The sequence below is a fragment of the Mus pahari genome, chromosome 9, assembly GCF_900095145.1.
Source record: "Mus pahari chromosome 9, PAHARI_EIJ_v1.1, whole genome shotgun sequence".
Lineage (NCBI taxonomy): Eukaryota > Metazoa > Chordata > Mammalia > Rodentia > Muridae > Mus > Mus pahari.
In genome coordinates, this window is record NC_034598.1 from 3,169,671 (window position 1) to 3,193,658 (window position 23,988).

Consider the following 23,988-nt stretch of genomic DNA (forward strand, 5'->3'; position numbering starts at 1 on the left):
AGTTTGCAAGACCAATGGGCCTCTCTTCTTAATGATGGCCGAATAGGCCATCTTCTGCTACATATGCAGCTAGAGACACGAGCTCAGGGGGTACTGGTTAGTTCATATTGTTGTTTCACCTACAGGGTTGTAGACCCCTTCAGCTCCTTGGGTACTTTCTCTAGCTCTTCCATTGGGGGCCATGTGTTCCATCCTATAGATGACTGTGAGCATCCACTTCTGTGTTTGCCAAGCACTGGCATAGCCTCACAAGAGACAGCTATATCAGGATCCCTTCAGCAAAACTTGCTGGCATATGCAATAGTGTCTGGGTTTGTTGGCTGATTATGGGATGGATCCCTGGGTGGGGTAATCTCTGGATAGTCCATCCTTTCATCTTAGCCCCAAGCTTTGTCTCTGTAACTCCTTTCATGGGTATTTTGTTCCCTATTCTAAGGAGGAATGAAGTATCCACACATTGGTCTTCCTTCATCTTGATTTTCTTGTGAAGGACATGAAACTTCTAAGACAAGTCATAAGTCTGTCTCTTATTTCCTTTTTCTTTTCCATCATGACACCAGTTAAGCTTCTTCTGGCATGCTGCTCCTCAGAAATTTATGCCTCAAGGGTAACCTGCTTGGTGACTGGTTAATCTTGTCGTGATGTGGGCAGCCTACCACTAATGGGATAAAGGAGGCCTTGCTGCACAGACAGGGCATTCTGAATGCTAATAGCATCATTAGGTACCTCTGTGACCTGAAGTGGATCATTTAATTGCTAGCTGTCTTTCTTTTCTGATCTCCAACAACAACATTAATACACTCCCCTAGTTCCTTGCAAGGCATAATATGCAGAACTGATTGCATAGGCATTTTCAGGATATGGGACACAGTAGAGGCATTTGATGCTCTCTGAGTTCCCTATATTGCCTTTAGTTCCACTCCTAGAGGTAACTATATATGTAAAGAGAGAAACTTGTGGACTGGGGACAGTTACTTAGTGAAGAAATGACTTTGTAAAACCCCAACCATCTAGAGTCAACCACTCCTGTTCTGATTATATCTAAGCAGCCACTTGATAAACTAATACTCATTCTTTTTTTAAGTTTCCATTCTGCTAACATAGCCAAAGAGATAGAGACTAATCCTTTTGTGCTTAGAATAACATCTCTTGGAAAGTGTTAGACGAGCTTAGCTCTTATTTGCCATTAATAGTATATTTAATAATATATTTGTTTAGCATTTAACTGGTTAAAAGTTAACAAGAAAACGCAGCAGCAGGTAAAGGTGCTTGCTGCACAAACATCATCACCCAAATTTGATCCTTGGAACACATGGTGGAGGGAGAAAAGGGACTCCTGAGAGTTGCCCTTGGACCTTTGCACACCTCCCATAGCTATGTGCCCACACTCAGACTGTACATACAGAATAATAAATACAAATTTAAAATTAATGAAACAAGAATGCTTTGACATTACATGTATCTTACTTGAGCCTTCCTGTGACCTTATAAAGAAAGCCAATCATTTGGGGGACAGTAACAAAAGAGACCATTGTGACATCCAGAGCTATCCCAGTAAGGTGTGCCAAACTCATACTCATCTTTTCTGATCTTATGTGAAGTAATATTTTAGTCTACTACTCCTAGCTCCCTCTGTGCCTACCACTAGAACAGGGTGACACTCGTGTGTAAATTGTGTGAGGTGAGGACAAGCAACAGTAGCAGAGAAGAGATGGACTGAAAACAAAATTATAAAGAAACTATCATTTTCAAAATTGTTTTGTTTAAAACTAGGAAAAGTAGTTCCTTCAAGATTAATTCAAGTGTTCTGATCATTAAAATCATTTCTGTTAATCAGTTATTCTCCACAGACCATTTGGGATAGATATTTTTAATTCCCAGTTAAATAATGAATTGATATTTCAATGATGATATTAACCAACCATTCAGCTCCATCTTCCCTTTTCCAAAAGAATAGGAATAAGAAAGGCTAGTTTTCTTCCAATCATTTAAACAATCATTTGCATCTGTTTACCACCTTTTGTAGAGAATCTTTCACCCAACCAATAGAACAGAAGGACAAATAAGTAAATAGGTCCTAACAATACAGGAATTGCTGAAATGTAGAAAGAAAGAAAGAAAGAAAGAAAGAAAGAAAGAAAGAAAGAAAGAAAGAAAGAAAGAAAGAAAGAAAGAAAGAAAGAAAGAAAGAAAGAAAGAAAGAAAGAAAGAAAGAAAGAAAGAAAGAAAGAAAGAAAGAGAGGGGGAGGAGGGAGGGAGGGAGGGAGGGAGGGAGGGAGACATGGTACCAAAATCAGAATGAAAGGCATTCATTAAGGTGAAAGAAACCATTACTTAGACTAAAGAAAAAGTTAGTTGAGCCAGAAGGGGAAATGAAATGCTGGCAATTAAGATGCTACCCCAATAATTCTGGATACTGAACAAGGCAGGGGCAGGGTGGGGGAGATCTGGGAAGTCTAGGGGGATGAGCACAGCAAGAAGTAAGCAGGAATTCAGCCTGGCAGACCTCTCTGGCTTTCTGTGAATGCCTTCATGCTGGGGCTGCTGGCCAACAGAGAAAACTCTTAACAATGGACACACTTGAGGATCCGGCATCTTGGCTGTGTGATGCAAAAATATTTGAGAAGGTTGTTAGTGAAATCAGAGCAAGAGGACATGGGTAATGAAAAGACAAGGTTAGGAGCTGTGGCCAACTTTGCCGTATGTGCTTAGCCTGTCCACGGCAAGCTAGAGCTTGGAACTGCCATTTCCTAAGCAGAAAAGTTTCTTCTGCCACCCACGGTATTCTCTCTCCTCAGCCACTTTTCTTCCCACATTCTACTCCCTTTGAAACATACGCTCAGACACTAGAACATTTTTTAAGAAAACTTCATTTCCTGACAAAGACAAATACTTATCACCACGTTTGTGCTTAGATACTTCTTGCTGACAGTCCCTAACATGGGAGTGCATTTGATTTTCTCCTGAAAATTCAAAAGCTCCTTTTTCCTCCTATGGTTAAAAATAAAGATGTCCTAAATTCCTCTAGCTAAGAAGTTCTTTAAGCTTCAAGTTTGGCTTTTCTCTACATTTCAGTTTGAAGAATAAAGCCACCTGGAAAAAAATGGCTTGAGGTTTTTTATTATTATATTCTTTAGTATCAAAAGACAAAGGCTGTTTCTTAATGAGACTTGTATAAGCCAAGTACAATGAGAAGTTCAGCACATACAGCATCATATATCAGCATGACCTCACTAACCTTCTCTGCACTAAATGACAAACTGCCAGAAATAGCCCTTGGATCAGGTCATGGACACTAAAATACTCAGCCTTCACTGTGGACCGCTATTCAACCCTGCCTGTCATTTACTACCTGCAGTCACGGAAGCCTGCTTTAGTGCTTAACAGAATTTCAAACACAAAAATAGAATTTCCTTTTTGAAAGAGATCAGCCTCTGGTCTTATCCTCAGACTTGGGAAATAATACAAATAGGATCAAATCATAGCACATGGAGTACTTTCATGAATGTAGAAGACGTGTGCCTTGGGGGCAAGTCTGAGGCTTTGAACCAGTGCATTCCAGTGTGGCACTCTGCTTTACTTCACCGGCCTTAAGCCGTTATCACTGTATCATTACTATGATAAGAGGACAGATAAAGGACATTACCCTTCTCCTTATCAGAAAGCTAGCCCAAGTTAATAGAGATTTGGCTCATGTGTGAGTCAAACCCTCCAGCTTCATGTGACACATACTTGCCATGGAGACTTATTCCCAAACTTTAATTAAGATCATTTTTCCTAGTCCTGAATGTGTATATATGAGATACTCTTTTAATCTAGTCAGAAAAGAAAAATCAAAATTAAACCTTGCGACATGAGTATCCATACCTTCAAGCATATTAACCCTTGTGTGCTACTCCATACCTTTTTCAGAAGAGAGAGCACTTAAGAGCGATTTTAAAAAAAAGCAAATATATCCTAGTACAAATGCTGGGACTCTTAGTTTGTGAATGGATAACAACAGAAAATACACATTTTGCGTGGCATATACGTGTTTGGTATTTGTACAGGCACTGCGGCTCACTGGAGGGACAATACTGAGCTGTGTAGATACCCTTTTGCATTTACAGCTGAGCTGATACCATCCTTGCATTTATAAAGCTTGCAACAACAATAGCATTTTACAGAATGAGTCAATGACTCAATGTCTTCTGTCTTCATATACCCACTTACTACAAAGGAGTGTGCTTTCCTGGGGCCAAATATAAACTGAAGTGGTCAAAAAGATCTTCTTCCAGAATTTGTGCTTAAACTGCAGCTTTTTCTTTAATCTGTCTTGTCACCTCAGTAGTATCTATTGCTTCATTTTATATTACACAACTCAGTCAAGAAAAGAAAACACACGTCTAACAACAAAACTGACCTATTACTTGCAAGTAATCAGGTTTCACAAAAGCAGTTTCCTGCAAATATATGATTTTAATACCAAGGGCATACTGAAGCCTGCAGCATTCCTTGAACAACCTTTCCATGGAAGATCCCTTTATTATAAGGTCCCGCTGGACCTTCAGTAGCTAAGCCTCTGTGAAAAACCTCTTAGAGTTCATGCTATTACCATCTACCACTGAAGAAACTTTAGTATCATTCTCTAAAAATCAGAAAAGGGAATGATTGTTCCCCTTGCTCACAGCCAGCACTTAAAAATCACAGGGTGATAAATAAGGTAGAAATGAGCATGTTGTAACACAGAAAGGAAAGGAAATTCCAGTAAGACAAGAAATATTCACAACTCCTTAGAAAGCTTATCAGCAAATCAAGCTATTTTTAGAGAACCTGCTTCATGTGTGGTGTAATGGTGATTTAAAGAACTAAGTATAGTTTATTCACCATTGAGATTACTCTATTTCCGTCTGAGTGACCAATCAATTGCATAAATACCAAGTGCAGATGAAGCACACAACCAGCCATTGTAACCTAAGGGTGAAGTATAAAACAGTGCTCTCCACAAGACACAAGCTACTCCATCTTTAGTTTGTCATAGATTCAATATTAGGAACTGAACTAAGATGGGTGCTGCATGTATCCTGCTTGGTTTCCAGGAATGTCAAATGTGGCCAGAGATAGCAGGAGTTACAGGACTCCTAGGGCATACTACTTCCAAAGACAAGAAAGAGATTGCATAAATATGGCTTTGACAACAATCCTTCCACATCCTGTCTTATCAAATCTAACTATGGATGCTTACTATATACTAAAAGAAGTGATGGTAAGGGTTGTCCACTTGATTGGATTGAAAATCACCCATATCACAAAGCATAGTAATCTGTATTGCAAGCTTATATCTAGAGGCTAGATCATGAAGGATCTTTAGATTTCAAACAGACTCTCAGGGGTAGAGAAAACTGTGGCCAGTTGGGTCCTATTGAGGTAAACACCACAGGTATTATCTTGTCCTGATTCCATCTTCCTGTGTTCCTCTTATTCCTATTGGTTACGTGATAACAACACACACACACATACACACACACACACACACACATCCACTACTGTGATATTCTATGCTGAGGTTTGGTCTTTTGCTATGCTAAATACAGGTTTCTCTCCGTGACCGCACACATAGACTCAGGTGATGCTATGTGACCTTGTCCATCAAGCTACCCTGACTGGTGAATAAAGATGCTGACATTATATAATGGGATTATTGGCTAAGAAATAGATAATAGCATGGAGGATAGATAACTGCCCAGCTCTTAGGCTGACCCAAAGGCTTATTATAAGTATAAAGGTGTGTGTGTCCTTTATTTGGGAAATGAATGGTCAAAAGCAGAGTAGAAGCCCCAGATTGAGATTAAATATTTTCTACAATAGTTCTACATCATTTTTATGTGTATTTCCCAAGGAGATATGAAAGACATGTCTATTTACCCCAGATAGGAAACCAGTGAGGGACCAAAGAGACAAACCCATTCAATCTTGCTTGATGAACCAAGAAATTTATTAAAGGTTGCTATAGGAGTGGAGGTGACTTACAGACAACTATAAGACAAAAGACCTCGTCAACCTGAGTGATGACTCATGAGGGCTGCATACCTGGATCTGTCTCTCTGATCCACTTAGAGGCAATTCCACTGAACTCTGCCCCAGCCATAGTTTACTGCTTGAATACTATGTAAGAGTATGGAGGTGGGGAGTTATGAATTTTATAACTGTCTGATCTAGCTGATGCCTGTAGATTTTCATAGTTTCCTAAACCTTGTAAGTTTCATCAGCTTTCTGAGTTTTGTGAGTGTCCTTTTTCCTTCCACAAAGGAATGTTGTCATTGAGAGGAAATAGCCACATAGTACTTATCATGGACCCAGAGTCAAAGTTGACTATAGTGAAATGAAGGTTCTAAAAACATGAGATAAAATAAATCTTTTCAGCATTCACACTCTGAACTTAACCCTGCCACCCAGCACATATTTAATGGATGTGCAGCTTGGTCTTCATGTGGGTCCCCCAGCCACTGGAGTGTAAGCTGTTACTGAAGGGGTTACCTGTCTGCGGAATCCATTCCCCTGGCTTGGCTACCCTGTCTGGCCTCAGTAGAACAAGATTAGCCTAGGCTGCAGTGAGGTAGAGACTAGGAAGGAGGGATGGGCAGTGACCAGGATGTAAAGTGAATAAATAAATTAATTAATGGGAAAATTAATTATTGGAAAAAAGAAATATTTCCTCTTGCTAGACTATTTATATCAGACATTCTATTACAGTAACAGAGAAGAATTACCTATAAAAATTAATTTCAATGACTACTGATATGTATTGTGGTAGGAAACATTAAAATCAGATGAATGGATGATGAGTGAGAAATGAAATTTGATATTGATAGATGTCGTGAATATATTTTAGGAGTAATATAATATAATAAGTTCAGGATTACTTGGTAACTAAGCCAATCCTTCTGAGGAAAGGTGACAGTTTAATTGAAATATCGATAAGGAGAAGAGATGCCCAAGCATGGGCGCAGAGAAAGAAGCTTCCTTCCGATCGGAAGGGTCAGTGATGGTTTAAATGAGAACAGCCACTATGGCCGCCTGCATTTGACTGTTAGGCCCCCAGCTAGTACAGCTGTTTAGAAAGACTTAGGAGGTGTGGCCTTGTTGCAGGAGGTGTGGCCTTGTTGCAGGAGGTGTGGCCTTGTTGCAGGAGGTGTGGCCTTGTTGCAGGAGGTGAGGCCTTGTTGCAGGAGGTGTGGCATCACTGGAGATAAGCTTTGAGGCTCAACCTCACTCTGCCTCCTGCTTGCAGATCAGGACATAAGTGAGCTTTCAGAGTTATGGAGGTTGCTAGAGACCAAAAGGTTCATGAGTTTTCAAACTTAGACTCTAAAGTTAGGGAGATGACTCAGTAGTGAAATGCTTTTACAAGCATCAGAACCGTAGTTTGTATCTGCAGAACCCATGCAAATGCCTCCAGACAGGCTGCCCTGCCTGTAATCTAAGCATTTAGGAGGCAGAGACATTATCTTGCTAGATTACCCAAGTCAGTAAGTTCTAGGTTCAAGTGAGAAACCCTGCCTCAAAATAAGGTGTGGAACACTTGAGGAAGAAGACACCTGACATTTGTCTCTGGCTTATACATATACTCACATACCCTGGTGTGCCACACACATGCAGACATTCAGACTTACATGTCCACACTCATACACACACATATATGTGTACTCACATACTCTCATGTGCCACACACATATAGACATTCATACATCGCAAACACACACATGCACACACAAACACACATACATGCACACTCTTGCATTCATGTACATGCTGGCACACACACACACATGCACACACACACACACACACTGAAAACCTATAACTGGTCCCAAAGTTATAGTGAAGTAGTAAAGATGTAGTGTACTTTTTTTCAGAAGTATATCTGATCAGTTTAGATCACAAACCATTTTTTAAATGGGATTTGGCTCCTGTCTCTGTCTTGTGGGGAGCTCTCCTCCAGCCTGACCTAGACAGTGTCTGGGGAGCTATGCATGCAGAGAGAAAGAAGCTGATGTGGGAAAAGATGTATAGGAGACAAAGTCAGATACTCTGGTGGGGACAGGCCATTCAATTTGCAGACCAATAAATGACTTAGAAATTGATGTGTAAATGATTTCACTAAGGTGTGCCCCAGTTATCTGGAATGTCTTTATAATACCTGGAGAATATTGTGTATCTTAATTTGTTAAGGATGTTTCTATTATAAACCTGAAACTGTTTCATACTTTATTTTCCAATACAAATAAAGGTCATCTCCTTTCCATGTTCATTGGGAGATATCTCTTTGGTACACTGTGCCAGGAAAGCATTGAATTAGTGTTGCTCTATCAAAACCACTATAGAATTGTCTGAGATGTACATTGCTTCCATATTACTAAAATACTATTACTGTCTTCCATGCCCATACATATACTTTTTTCCAAAGCAGTACAAAATGATAGTTTACTAAAAACAAGCAGCCAGTTTTCTGCATTCTCTGGAATTTGGGATGAAGGCAAGCTGAATAATAAGCTAACTGAGCAAATTAAGGAATCAACAAAATGATTCTTTATAGTCAATTTCAATTATTAATTAAATATAATTACTGCTATGACTTTGCGAAATAATACTGAAAGCAAGAACTTGCTATATTCCTTTTGAAAAAGGTTTACAGAAGACCAAAGTGTGGACACTTCACCCCTTCTTAGAATTGGGAACAAAACACCCATGGAAGTAGTTACAGAGACAAAATTTGAAGCTGAGATGAGAGGATGGACCATCCAGAGACGGCCCCACCTGGGGATCCATCCCATAATCAGCCAACAAACCCAGACATTATTGCATAGGACCCTGATATAGCTGTCTCTTGTGAGGCTATGCCAGTTCCTGGCAAACACAGAAGGAGATGTTCACAGCCAGCTATTGGATGGAACACAGAGCCCCCAATGGAGGAGCTAGGGAAAGTACCCAAGGAACTGAAGGGGTCTGCAACCCTATAGGTGGAACAACAATATGAACTAACCAGTACCCCCAGAGCTTATGTCTCTAGCTGCATATGTAGCAGAAGATGGCCTAGTCAGCCATCATTGGGAAGAGAGGCCCCTTGGTCTTGCAAACTTTATATGCCCCAGTACAGGGGAATACCTGGGCCAAGAAGTGGTAGTGGGTGGGTAGGGAAGCGGGGTGGGGGAGGAGGGGGTTAGGGAACTTTTGGGATAGCATTTGAAATGTAAATGAAGAAAATACCTAATAAAAAATTGGGGAAAAAAAAGAGATGCTGATGAGCTGGGAAAAAAAGAAAAGAAAAAGGTTAACAAAATGTTCAATATTTTTAGTAGTTATAACTTTGTACCCAAGTTGCAAACCCCTTCTAAATATTTTACTGAAAGAGTGGAAGCTGTTGTATTTTAGGAAATATAAATTTACATGGCAGTTTCTTAAATGTTTGTACTGTTATCTATATGTGCGTTCTAATGGTCTGTCACATATCATCTCTCCCCCATGACTTTACTCACACATCCATATCTACCTTCCTTCAAATCCTTCTTTGCAGATTTTCAATCTCTTGAACATCCTGGGAATTGTACCTTTTCAGACACTTCACAAACAATGAGACCCACACAGTGCTCATTTTTTATTTTGTTTTGTTCTCAAGGCTACAAGCACTGTTCCAAAGATAGATAGTCTCTCTCCAGTAGTTTCACCATTTAACAACCCAAGGCCTGTAAGGACAAGTTGAACTCATATGGGGCTTTTCTACCTCCTTACAGGACTGGCCTTATTCTAAGAACAAATTCATGTTCAAAAACATTTTTGAGTTGGAGAGCTGTACAGGAAGTAAGAGTGATTGTACAAAAATCACAATGATATAGGTCCAAACTTTAGCAAGAGCTAGGCATGGTTACATACCTGTAACCCTAACATTATGCAGGAGAGACATGTAGATTACCCAAGAGCTCACTACACAGCCAGCCAGAATCACTGAAACAAAGAGTTTTATGTTCAGTGAGATATCCCTTCTCAAAGGGAATAAGGTGGAAAGCAATACAGAAAGATACCCAATATTTCCCACTGGCCTCCACATGTGTTCACATAGACGCACATGCAGAACAAAAACACAGACCACAATGAACACACACAAACAGGTTTGTTTGATTGATTGATTGGTTGGTTGGTTGGTTGATTGATTGAACTGATTGAACTATTGTCTTAACCCTTTTCCCCATCGCTTGATCTCCTTTATGAAAACAATGGTAACATCAATGGGAACAGAAAACAACACATAAGTCTCTAGGCTACAGTTGCAGGGCTCATAAATAATGTCAGCTACTTTTAAACTGATTAATTTAAATTAGGCCATGGGAGAAACAAACCAAATCGACAACAAGCACTCATCTCTCCGGAGCTTATCTGAATAGTTAAGTGTTCTCGTGTGAATGGTAACCCCACAGGGCATCATTTCTAAGTCTCTGACCTTAGAAGCTTAAAATGATCCCAATGGCATGTTGGGAGAGGAATCTTCACATTACATTAAGTGATATTACATGAGCTATGTTAGAGATTGTGCTTATATTTTCTTGAGATTTTTTTTTAACAAAAACATACACATACCACAAGGTTAAAGACTGTTTGTGCTGTCTATTTTTTATGCCTTATTAACTAATAGAATCCCTGTATATCATAGGCACTAAATGAATGCAAATTGATGTAAAATTTTCAACATACAGGAGACTGGAGGTGTCACTACTTTCTAGACTAAAGAGGAACAAACCAAGCTATAGTCCAGCATATCTAAATGTCCCTGTGAGTAGCAACCTTGAGCAAGTCTCCTGAGAGAAAAGTTAGGGTTTAGGATATCCAGTCAAGCTAAGAAGCAAGACATGGCTCAGGGTAGGGAAAAAGTTCCATGCTGGAGCCAGTCAATGTTTGTGGGTAACAGATCACATGAAAAGCTCCTGAAACACTGAATTTTAAGAAGAGAAGCTTAATTTCTGCCCCACTGGACAGACAGGTAGAGTCAATTTCCTCAAACTATACTCCTGAGTGATAATTAGTGTTAGCCTACTGGCCAGACCCCTAGGAGATTTCACTCTGAGAAGGGGAGGACTTCTTAATGGTCAGCAAACATGTTACTTAATTGAAATATATTCGTGCATATAATGTATCTATATATTCATACTCAGACACAAGGATACAACTCTCTTCCACTGAAGTGTCTAGTCAATATGAGTTACTTGCAGGACAGAAATGGTGCACGCTTTTAATCCCAGCACTTGGGAGACAGAGGCAGGAAGATTTCTGAGTTCAAGGCCAGCCTAGTCTACAGAGTGAGTTCCGAGACAGCCAGGGCTAGAGAGAGAGAGAGAGAGAGAGAGAGAGAGAGAGAGAGAGAGAGAGAGAGAGAGAGAGAATGTCTTCACATGTCTTCACAGTTTTGTTAAGATATAATTGACATAAAGAAACACCATACATTTCATGTTTGCTTTGGTCAGTCTTATATACACACGTTTATGGAACCATTGCCACAATCAAGACACATCTATCATACACTGCCACCCAAAATGTCCTGAGTCCTCTGTTGCCTCTGTGCTAGTTCCTGATTCAATGTCTTTCTGCCTACGCTTAAGAGTGGACCGCTCTGTCGGCAGAAGGCACAACAGAGATGTAATAGAAGCTGGGGGTTTGCTTCTAGGTTGTACTATGTGCACTAGACAGGCACTTTCAGTACTGATGCTCCTCCAGTGCCATGCTTTTGCAGGGCCAGCATCTGCAGGTACAGGCTATCCTCAAAGCATCCTCTAAGGGCAAACATAGGAACATTTCCTGTGATCGCTATGGCCCTGCTGCCCTAGAGAGTGAACTGCAGATGACTAGCACCATTGCTGAACCAAGACTACCTTACTTACGTTAAGACTATCCCATCTCTGACAGAGTCTATATCTCAACCTTATAGAAGTTGGTGGGTGACCATGGAGTATTTTCTTATGGATGCCTTCTCTCAGTATTTGGGATGATGCCTGTCCCTTATAGACACTGCATCTGTGGGGCTCTCATTACCTCTTTGGGGCAATCTCTGATTTCTTCTACTTCAATTTTAGTTATTCCTTCTATAAAATGTCTCCATTTACATTACCCTGCTGTTCCCTGTCTTGATTGGATCCAACTTATTTGCATATTTACTTTTTCCTGTGTTTTATATATCCAAGTACATTGAAAACATGTGTGTTGCAGATATACATGTATTACATTCATACACACCCATATATACTTTCCCCTTGACCCCTTCTTGCCTCCCGGACACACACACACACACACACACACACACACACACATACTTACACACACATACACACAAACACACACACACACACACACACACACGTCTATTAACTGTAATATATTAGAAGACATTTTCTACCCAACGATTTTGTCCAGTATGTTCTCCAGGTTTTATCCCTTTGGGTTGTCCACTAGGTCTCAGGTATACCCCAAGCTAACATTTATTTACATGACAAGACATTGTTCTGTGTTGCTTTGCATGTAAATTTCCAATTGTGCTAGCACCGAAAAGCAGTTGGCTGGATAGTTATGTGTTCTTTTCTGGAATCCTTTTATTTTATTTATCTACTTGTTCATCTTCATATGGATGCTCTGTTCAATTTATTTAAATATTATCAATGAATACCTAAGTAATATGTCTTAAAATCAAATATAATACTCCAGCTTGGTTCGTTTTCAATCTGTTTTGTTTGTTGTAGACTCTGTGCATTTTCAAATTTCCTTGCCAATTCCAACCAAAAAGAAAGAGGAGATAAAGAAGTCTAGAATATAAATTCAGATTACATTTGGTCTGCAAGTCAGTTTAGATAGCACCAACAGATTAACAATATTGAATTTTCCAACGTGTTTTTTAGTCAGTATTTCAACTCCATGACAAATACCTGAAAGAAATTATTTAAAGGGAGGCTAAGATTTATTTTTGGCTTAAAGTTTCAATTACTTTGATTCATTTTCAGCTGTCTTTCTTTTGTTTGAGCCCCTGACAAGGTGGAAGAAGATGATAGAAGAGAGCAGTTTCCTTCCTTCTTGGGATCCAGGAAACAAAGAGGCATAGCAGGACCAGATAGGCAAGCAAGGACCAAGATACACCACCCAGTGTCATATCTATTTCTCTGGTGAAGTTCTGTTCTCCAAGATTCCACAATATATCAATTCAATTTCTGAAGTCATCAATGAACCAAATCAATAAGGGAACTAGGCAGGTGGCCCCACAGTTAAGAGCACTTGCTTCCATTACAGAAGACCCACCTTGGGTTCCCAACAACTGTGTGTTAGCTCACATCCATCAGTAACTCTCTTTCTTGGGATCTAACTTCATCTTCTGATCTTTATTGTACACACACATAGTACACACGCGTACATGTAGGCAAATCATTCATACACATAAAATAAAAATAAGTGTAAAAAGAGTATTCATATTAAGAACCCTCATAGTCTACTCATTTCTGGAAATGTGCCCAGAGGTGTGCTTTAGTACTTTCGTAGTTGTTCCTTTATTCAGAGAAGGTGACAATTGAAATTAACCCTTGCATGGACTACATCACTTCATTTTTTATTGACTCCTCTTTAACCTCTCTCTCAGTGTTTTGTGCTTGTTGGATAAATATTGCAATTGTTTCTTAAAATTATTTCCCAAATATTCCATACATTTATACTATTTTACATATTCTGCAACATCACTAAAGCCTCTTGTTTTAAGAGCATCCTTCTATGTTCTATCCATCTGTCTATAAAGATAATCCCATCATCAAATAAAAACTGTCTACTTCTGCTTTTCCCATATACCATCCCTCTTTTTGCCCACTTCATTAGCTATTCAAATACAATGTTAAGTAGGCATGGTGAAGAAAGCCTCATTTCTCTTATTACTAATTTTAGGGGAAAGCCACTAATACATATAATGTTAGTTGGTTTTTTAAAGCTTTTTTATTACATGGATTCAGACAGTCAGTCAGTCAGTCAGTCAGTCAGTCAGTCAGTCAGTCATTGCTGGGGCTCAATTGTGCCATAGTGCACTGAAGAAAGTGAAACCAAAAATTGTAGGAGTCATTTTTTCTTTTCAACATATGAGACCTGGGGGTCAAACTCAGGTCACCAGGTTTGGTAGCAAGTGTCTTTCCTGGCTGTTGCAATTTTGTGGATGAAATTGATCAAGTCAAGAAAATCTCATTTAGCAAGCTGGAGCAATGACTCAGCAGTTAAGAGCACTAGCTCAGTTCTTGAGGTAGCTCATGGCCACCCGTAACTTCAGTTCTAGGACATCCAATGCCTTGTTCATACCTCTACAGACACCAGGTCCTCAAGTGGTTCCCAGACATATCTGCAGGCAAAGCATTCATACACATAAAATATAATAATAAAATTTAAAAGAAGAAAATATTCTACAGTTCCTAACTTGGCTAATGCTTTAGGAGGAAAAAATGCTGGATTTTGTCAAATGCTTTTCATACTATCTGCTGAAGTAAGGATATGGTTTCACTTTGTTTGTTCCTCCTGTGACAAGTACACTATTTAGTTTTTAAATGTCAAACTGATTTTTCACATGCACAATAAATATTTTTTAATATTTTTAAAATATTTTGAAGGCAGATTTGGAAATCAAGAAAAACACAGACAGAAGAATATAGTGATAGTCCTGTAAAATTCCTCATTTAATGAATGTGGTTCAAAGAACATATAAAATCTATGTTTGTTTCTCATTTCTTCTTAGTGTTACTTCTAGTGGAAGCTGTTTTTTGTGCAGTTTCTGAGATGTGCTTCATGGCATTTTTTTTTTCAGTATGCTATCTACTGGTCTTCTGGTTTTAGCATTAATAACAAAAGCTAAGTAAGGGTTGGTAAGAACACATCATAGAATATGTATCATACATTGCAACTTTTTCTCCAGCAGACATCATGCTCAGGAACCTTCTTCTCATTAGTCACTTATAGGAATAGAAGTTTGTCTTAGTTTTCTAATTTTCTAGAGTGCCTGGCCCTTCAAAATAGCCATGGGTGTTATTTTAGTCACCCCTAAAGCATCAGATCGAAGTCAGCAAGGAGGAAATTTTGTCCAAGTGAAACTTTCAACTCTATCCTAAATGTTCTCCTATAATTAGAATGCTTGCCTCTATACAGTTATTCTACAGTTGACCCAAATCAGTACATCTTATGTACTCATAAAAGTTGTATCTGTAGGGCTGTGGGAATGGCTGTGTGGGTCAGCTGCTTATTGTGCAAGCAGAAGAGCCAGCCTTTGGATCCCATGACAAAGCCAAGTACAGCAGGGTACACCTGTAACCTCAGCACTAGGAAGGTAGAGACAGGATGGTTGGTCCCTGGGGCTTGCTAGCTGGCCAGATTAGCAGAATCAATGAGCGCTAGCGTCAGTAAGGATCTTGTCTCAAAAATTAGGGTAGAAGATTGTTTACTACAGTGAGGGAGTCCTTGGCTTGCTCAGTAGGAGGCTTGGGTTGGTGAAAGCCATCACTGGGAGCACAGGGAGGCTTCCCAGAGGGAGGTTAAATGTGAGGCTCTTAAGAGGAAGACCTGCTCCACTGCCACTGCGCCAGCACAGTGGATCCCGATGAGAAGAGGCAGTCCATGGTTTTAAGGTATTCATTGTACAAAGGCAGAGAGAGGGAGAGATTAGGGAAGTAGAGTACAGTCATGGCCATGTGGAGACACGGGTAAGAGAGAGGGGGAGCGAGAGTAAGAGTAAGAGAATAAGAGAGCAAGGAAAGGGCAAGCAGCTCCTTTTATAGTGGGCTGGGCCTACCTAGCTCTTGCCAGGTAACTGTGGGGAGGAGCATACCTGGCTGTTGCCAGGTAACTGTGAGGGTAGAGTCCAGACAAAATGCCAGAAACTTGGGGCATTGGCCAAACACCTGAAATCCCATGCAGGTGCAAGTCACCACCTACCAGGTCACCGGGGTTCAAGGCCTGTACTCTACAGGGGACCAGGCTATCAGTGCACAGCTCACCAGACATGAACCTCTGGCCTCCATGCATAGTATACCAATACACATATACAAACATATACCAAAAATAATGTCAAGGCATGACAGTTCATGAATGTGATACCAACCATGGACAAATGGAGTCCTGGAGCTTGCTAATCAATGAAACTACCATCTCAAAAAAAAAAGGTATACAGTGCATGCCCGAGAGATAACACAAGTTTGATCTCTGCCCTACACACACACACACACACACACACACACACACACACACACCACAAAGAAGTTGCTATAGATACATGTGGAAATGCAGAACATGCCCATTATATGGAATTTTGACTACTGTTGGCTCTAGAAAAGTATAAATGGCATATTGTGAGTGGAGAAAGGATGGTCTGTTTTACATAGGGCTCATTTGAATCAAGGCATGCTTATGGAGATCTGACTCTATGCCAGGCTCTTTCATGAGCAGCATTTCTGAGTTGTCTTTCCTCTCTCCTATATTATGGAACAGTCATTTTGTCTCATGGACAGCTTTAACATAGAGATGGTTACACTTAGATTAGCTGCAAGTAGGAATAGTCCTGGCATTTCAGAGAATCCTATTACCTGGAAAACTGTACTCAATTTCTCTTCTTTTGGTAAAATTACCTTCTTTGCTTAATTACAAGTGCAGTGTTTCCCCCACAGGCAATATAATACCTACTTATCCTAAATACCTCAATGTCAAGAAAACTTAAAGTGTTAAGTAAAATTGATTTGCTCAGACCAGATCGAAAACAACATTACAGCTTACTGGTTAATCAATGTAAATTTTCCTAATGCCACAGTAATCAAACACACTTGTAAAAGAACATGTGTGCAACCTATTTCACAAATCCGTATTGTCTAGTTAATGATGGTTTGCTGTCACTAAGGCAGTTTTGTAATACGAAGAGAGTATTTTCCCAGGAAAATCTCATTGTGGAGGATATGCTGTATTCCAGGGATGGCAGCAAATGTGTGCAGAATTATACAGAATTTTTTTAGTGCATAAGACTAAATTGGGAATTAGAGGCAGATAGGTCTCTATAAATTAAACCCTGGCCTATTCTGCATAATGAGTTGAAGGCCAGCTAGAGAGAAAGGGAGAGGGAAAGAGGGGGACGGGGAGAGAGAGGCAGGGTATGTGTACTTATGTTAAGAGCACTTACTGCTCTTTGAGGGCACAATTTGACTCCCAGCAATGACAGTGCACAAATATCTGTAACTTCAGTTCCAGTGGATCCAGTGCCCTCCTGTGGCCCCCCAGCTACCAAGACAAATATGACTCACACATATACATTCATTAAAAATGCTCTTACATATAAAAATATGTAACTTTTAAAACCAGTTCAGCTATTGTTGTGTCAAACTTACACAATCATCCTAAGGAAGATCTATTCAGTAGTAATTAGGAAGGTAAGTCTCCACAATTCACTGAATATTATTTTTTGTCAATTTTTATTGTGATGAAAAAGAGAAGTTTTTCATAGAGAAAATATTGCTTATGGCTATATTTCACTGGATAAATATACAGTATCAAATACACAAAATAGTGTGATTTTGAAGACAACCAATTTTTTCAAACTTTTTAGTGATTCCTTGTCAGTTTTACATCTTGTACCCCAGTTTCACTAATATCCCCATCCCTTCATATCCACCCTTCACTCTTGCAACCTCCCCCCAAAATAAAACATACATACGGACAAAAACAAAGCATCCAAAACATCTTGTCATGGAAGCTGTAGTATGTCACAATGTGTTCCACAGTATCTCCCTCTATCCACACATCTTCACTTGCAAACATTCATTGCAGTGAGTCATTGGTCTACTTTGAGATCTCTGGCATCTGTGACACCATCAATATTGGATCCTCACCAGGACTCCTCTGGGATTGCTTCAGGTCATCCCATTGCTGCCTTGTGTCATGGAGATCCTTCGGCTTTGGATCAGCAGGACTGGCCCTTTCATGCATCCCAGTCATTCGAAAATGTAATAGATTTTAGGATAGGCCAATTCATCCCCTGTATCTGGACCGGGATGAAAGTCAAGCTGGTCAGCAAGCCAGCCCACCCTTATCCATACCACCAGGGCAACCTCTCTCACGTTGCTCCTAGCTAGGACAACTGGCCACCATTACCAGGAGGCAAAGTCATCTCTCCTGCTCTCATGCCCTTGGGCCAGCTCACTGGACATATCCCATGCCTCCAGAGTCAGTTCTATTCTGTTTCACATTCGAGGGGTGGGGCCCACACTCCCAAATGCTGCAGCCTGTGAGGGACTTGGACAGCTTTCCTGGTCTCACCCCCTTGAGACTGGCTCACCAGGCCTTCACCACCAGGGCCGGCTCCACTGTGTTGTCCAGGCAAGGTGCACAACCAGAGTGGTACAACAAGAGTGCTACAACCAGAGAGGTGGCAGTGTCTGACCTCCTGCTTTCATGCCCTTAGAGTCAGCTCTCCCAATTGTTGCAGATGGCAAGAGGTGAAGGCTGAGGGCGTGCATAACTTCCACACCAAACTACCTCAGGGCAGACAAGTGGCTGAGCCAGCTCTCCCACTCTCACCCTCAGAGCAGCTCACCACCACCAGTGACAGTTCTGTTGTGCTCTACAGTATGGCTGAGGTGCTGGGTCTACTCTAGTGAGCAGAGCTGTCTGGCATGATGGTAAGCCCGTGTCTTCTGTCCCATCTTGGCCTGCCTGCACTGTGGGCCAGAGGGTAGATCTGTGGGTGGCATGGTGGGCTGCAGGTCTCTGTCTGACTAGTTCTGAGCTGCATGGCATGGTAGTAGGCAGGGCTTGGTGTGTCTATGGCCTGCACTTGCCATGGGGTAAAGAATCTGTGAGCACCTTTCCTCAGCTACATCTCATGTCATGGTGGAAAAACATGTCTATCTTCCTTCTCCTGAGCTGTGTTGCCTGGATTTGATCTGATCTGATCTGATCTGATCTGATCTGATCTGATTTGATTTGATTTGATTTGATTTGATTTGATTTGATTTGATGTGACCTAGGCATAGAACAGCTTGATCTACCAAACCAGCCATCAAGCTAGTGTAAACAAAGGACTGATATCCGCTCTGCCCCTGACTAATGTAAGATCAATACCACCACCAAGTTGTCTCTTTGCCCATTGCCAAGGGGGCAAATACAAATTTTTAGTGAATTAATGTTGTAGAATTATGCTTGACTCATATAAAAAGAGGATAAATGAAGTGTTTTTCATGTGTACGCTTTGAAAAGGTAACAAATGCCTGGGGGTAACCTGAAGTAGAACATATCAGCTAACGTACATTTCAATGAAAGTCCCAGTTGCATTCTTTGGCTTGTGTTGTTAGGAGGCCTTTGGTAAGAGGATGCTGCGTTTCAGCTCTCCTGAGCTGACCATCAGTATTCAAAATCCTGTCTTCTTTTCCTAACATATCCATAATATGTCTATCTTGCAAACTAATTTTTACTCACAATAATTCTGTTGATCTTGAAGCTTTGACAACCAAGAACGACCATACTTCTCTAAACTCACTGGGCTGTTCACACTGACTCTGCTTGCCTCTGTCTCTGACATGGAGTTTTTGGATAATGCTCTTGAAGGTTGAAGGTTGTGGGGATGAGCATGATCCCAGACTATGCACTCCAAGGTCTATTATGGTTTCAAAGGCAATGGATTAAAAGGCAAAAATAAGGTTTGGATGTAAACTAAGTCTGACCTGGGGAAGATAATCTTCAAAGCCACAAAAATGCTATGATGACATGAACTTTAGTCTGTGAGTAATCTTAGTGACAAAGTATGCTTTATTTTCTTTGTGTAGACATTCATCAAAGGTCAGTGGCAGTCAGGGAAGCAGAACTGACTTTTCCAGGTGAACACCTCTGGTCTCCATAGAGCATGCTCTGACCTCCATTGAGCCAAACAAAACCTAGTGGAGAACTAAAGTGAAATCAGCCTTGTTCACAAGTGCCGGAGAAGTGTATTGATAAGAGGCCAAGTGCAGGCCCCAGAGAGTAGTGGAATTTAGAGGAATGCTGGGAAATGTTAAGGCTGGGCAGACTTAAAGAAAATGCCAATCGTACAGTAACTGTGGGGCTGGAGTTAAAATATAGACAGTGCTAATTTATCACTCCCTGTACTCAGGAAACAGAAAGTGAATTCTCTTAGCACAAAACCCGACTTCAAAGTATACTTGTTCACTAGAGGGGAAACGTGTCTGTTCACTGGATATCTGAATGAATACCCAGTGCTCTTCTTCTCTAGCTCTTAGCAACAGTTGGAGGAATGGAGTACAGTTCCATGCCCTCTCATGTGCTTGCCGGGAGATTAGAATTACATAAAGAAATCCCTATATTTTCAAAGTAAAAGCCAAAACCCTACCCTGTTTTGTACAGCAGTACTTTTCAATATGAAAAAAATAAAAATACATAGGCTTCATTTGGAAATTAGAGCATTAAACAAGCTATTGAAAATGTAAAGCCGGGCAGTGGTCTCCCACGCCTTTAATCCCAGCACTTGAGAGGCAGTGGCAGACAGATTTCTGAGTTTGGGGCCAACCTGGTCTACAAAGTGAGTTCCACGACAGCCAGGGCTACACACACAAACTAAATCTTTACCAAAATATCTTTCACTTTAAATCATCCCAATTTTTCCCCTTTGTACTTATTTCAGTCTCATCCAAAACCTGATATTCATAAAATCATATCTTGGTATGTTTATTATATAATTTCAGGACATGTTAAAATTAATATATGTATGAAAACGAAGCCACAACATACACAAACATATGGGATACAAGGAAAGCAGTCCTAAGAGGAAAACTCATAGCTCTGAGTGTCTCTTACTAGAGACAGCATACACTAGCAGCTTGACAGCACACTCAAACACTATAGAATAAAAAGAAAATTCACCCAAGAGGAGTAGACAGCAGGGAATAATCAAACTCAGGGCTGAAATCAACCAAGTGGAAACAAAAAGAACTATTCAAAGAATCAACCAAACCAGAAACTGATTCTTTGAGAAAATCAACAAGATAGATAAACACTTAGCCAGACTCACTAGAGGGCACAGGGACAGCATCCTAATTAACAAAATCAGAAATGAAAAGGGAGACATAACAACAGATCCTGAGGAAATCCAAAGCATCATCAGGTCCTTCTACAAAAGGCTATACTCAACAAAACTGGAAAAACTGGATGAAATGGACAAATTTCTAGAGAGATACCAGATACCAAAGTTAAGTCAGGATCAGATTAACAATCTAAACATCCCCATATCCCCTAAAGAAATAGAAGCAGTCATTAATGGTCTCCCAACCAAAAAAAGCTCAGGACAAGATGGGTTTGGTGCATAGTTCTATCAGAACTTCAAAGAAGACCTCATTCTAATTCTCCTCAAACTATTCCACTAAACAGAAACAGAAGGTATTCTACCCAATTCATATGAAGCCACAATTACTGATACCTAAACCACATAAAGATCCTACAAAAAAAGAGAACTTCAGACCAATTTCCCTTATGAATATCGATGCAAAAATACTCNATAAAATCCTCACAAACTGAATCCAAGAACACATCAAAATGATCACATGCTTATATATATTTGATATTAGTCCCCTATCTGATCTATGTAATATACGGAAATCTATCAACGTAATCCATTATATAAACAAACTCAAAAAAAAAAAAAAAAAAAAACAAACCAAAACCACATGATCATCTCATTAGATGCTGAGAAACCATTTAACAAAATCCAACACCATTCATGATAAAAGTCTTGGAAAGATCAGGAATTCAAGGACCATGCCTAAACATAATAAAAGCAATATACAGCAAACCAGTAGCCAACATTAAACTAAAATAAAGAAGCTGGAAGCAATCCCACTAAAATCAGGGACTAGACAAGGCTGCCCACTTTCTCCCTACCTATAAAATATAGTACTCAAAGTCCTAGCCAGAGCAAATAGACAACAAAAGGACATCAAAAGTGTACAAATTGGAAATGAAGAAATCAAAATATCAGTATTTGCAGATGATATGATAGTATATATAAGTGATCCTAAAAATTCCACCAGAGAACTCCTAAACCTGATAAACAGCTTCAGTGAAGTAGCTGCATATAAAATTAACTCAAACAAATCAGTGGCCTTTCTCTACACAAAGGAAAAACAGACTGAGAAAGAACTTAGGGAAACAACACCCTTCACAATAATCACAAATAACATAAAATACCTCAGTGTGACCCTAACTAAGGAAATGAAAAATCTGTATGATAAGAACTTCAAGTCTCTGAAGAAAGAAATCAAGGAAGATCTCAGAAGATGGAAAGATCTCCCATGATCATGGATTGGCAGGATCAATATAGTAAAAATGGCTATCTTTCAAAAGCAATATAGAGATTCAATGCAATCCCCTTCAAAATTCCTACTCAAATCTTAACTGAGTTAGAAAGGGCAATTAGCAAATTTATCTGGAATATCAAAAAACCTAAGATAGCAAAAACTATTCTCAATGACTAAAGAACCTCTGGTGGAATCACCATGCCTGACCTCAAGCTGTACTACAGAGCAATTGTGATAAAAAAAAAAAAAAAAAAAAAAAAAAAAAAAAACCTACATGTACTTTAGACAGGTAGGCCAATGGAATAGAATTGAAGGCCCAGAAATGAACCCACACACCTATGATCACTTTATCTTTGACAAGGGAGCTAAATCCATCCAATGGGGAAAAAAGACAGAATTTTCAACAAATGGTTCTAGCACTACTGGCAATTATCATGTAGAAGAATGCAAATTGATCCATTCTTATCTCCTTGTACAAAGTTCAAGTCTAAGTGGATCAAGGAACTCCACATAAAACCAGAGACACTAAAACTTATAGAGGAGAAAGTGGGGAAAAGTCTCGAAGATATAGTCACAGGGGAAAAATTCCTAAACAGAACAACAATGGCTTGTGCTATAAGAGTAAAAATCAACAAATGGGATTTCAGAAAATTGCAAAGCTTCTATAACACAAAAGACACTGTCAATAAGACAAAAAGGTCAACAACAGATTGGGAAAGGATCTTTACCAATCCTAGATCAGATAGGGGACTAATATCAAATATATATAAAGAACTCAAGAANNTGGACTCCAGAAAATCAAATAACCCTATTAAAAAATGGGGCACAGAGCTAAACAAAGAATTCTCAACTGAGGAATACAGAATGGCTGAGAAAAACCTGAAAAAATGTTCAATATCCTTTATCATCAGGGAAATACAAATCAAAACAACCCTGAAATTCACCTCACACCAGTCAGAATGGCTAAATCAAAAATTCAGGTGACAGTAGATGCTGGCAAGGATGTGGAGAAAGAGGAACACTCCCCCATTGTTGGTGGGATTGCAAGCTTGTACAATCATTCTGGAAATCAGTCTGGTGGTTCCTCAGAAATTTGGACATAATACTACCAGAAGATCCAGCAATACCTCTCCTGGGAATATACCCAAAAATGTTCTAACTTGTAATAAGGACACATGCTCCACTATGTTCATAGCAACCTTATTTATAATATCCAGAAGCTGGAAAGAACCCAGATGTCCCTCAACAGAGAAATGGATACAGAAAATGTGGTACATTTACTCAATGGAGTACTACTCAGCTATTAAAAACAATGAATTCATGAAATTCTTAAGCAAATGAATGGATCTGGAGGATATGATCCTGAGTGAGGTAACCCAACCACAAAAGAACACACATGATATTTACTCACTGATAAATGGATATTAGCCCAGAAACTTAGAATACCCAAGATACAATTTGCAAAACACATGAAACTCAAGAAGAAGGAAAACCAAAGTGTGGATACTTTGCTCCTTCTTAGAATGGGGAACAAAATACCCATGGAAGCAGTTACAGGGACAAATTTCGGAGCTGAGACAGAAGAAAGGACCATCCAGAGACTACTCTACCCGGGGATCCATCCCATATACTATCACTA

The 23,988-nt window shown here is 39.8% G+C and overlaps 1 protein-coding gene and 1 non-coding gene across 3 annotated transcripts in view; one reads left to right on the top strand and one right to left on the bottom strand.

The window, feature by feature from the left end:
* Hs3st5 (heparan sulfate-glucosamine 3-sulfotransferase 5) overlaps window positions 1-23,988 on the top strand; it is a 288,413-nt gene that overhangs the window by 221,563 nt on the left and 42,862 nt on the right. The gene's annotated exons all lie outside the window — the stretch shown is intronic.
* LOC115064715 lies at window positions 19,022-19,167 on the bottom strand. The gene has a single exon (XR_003844547.1). It is a non-coding gene; the product is annotated as a small nucleolar RNA SNORA48 (small nucleolar RNA).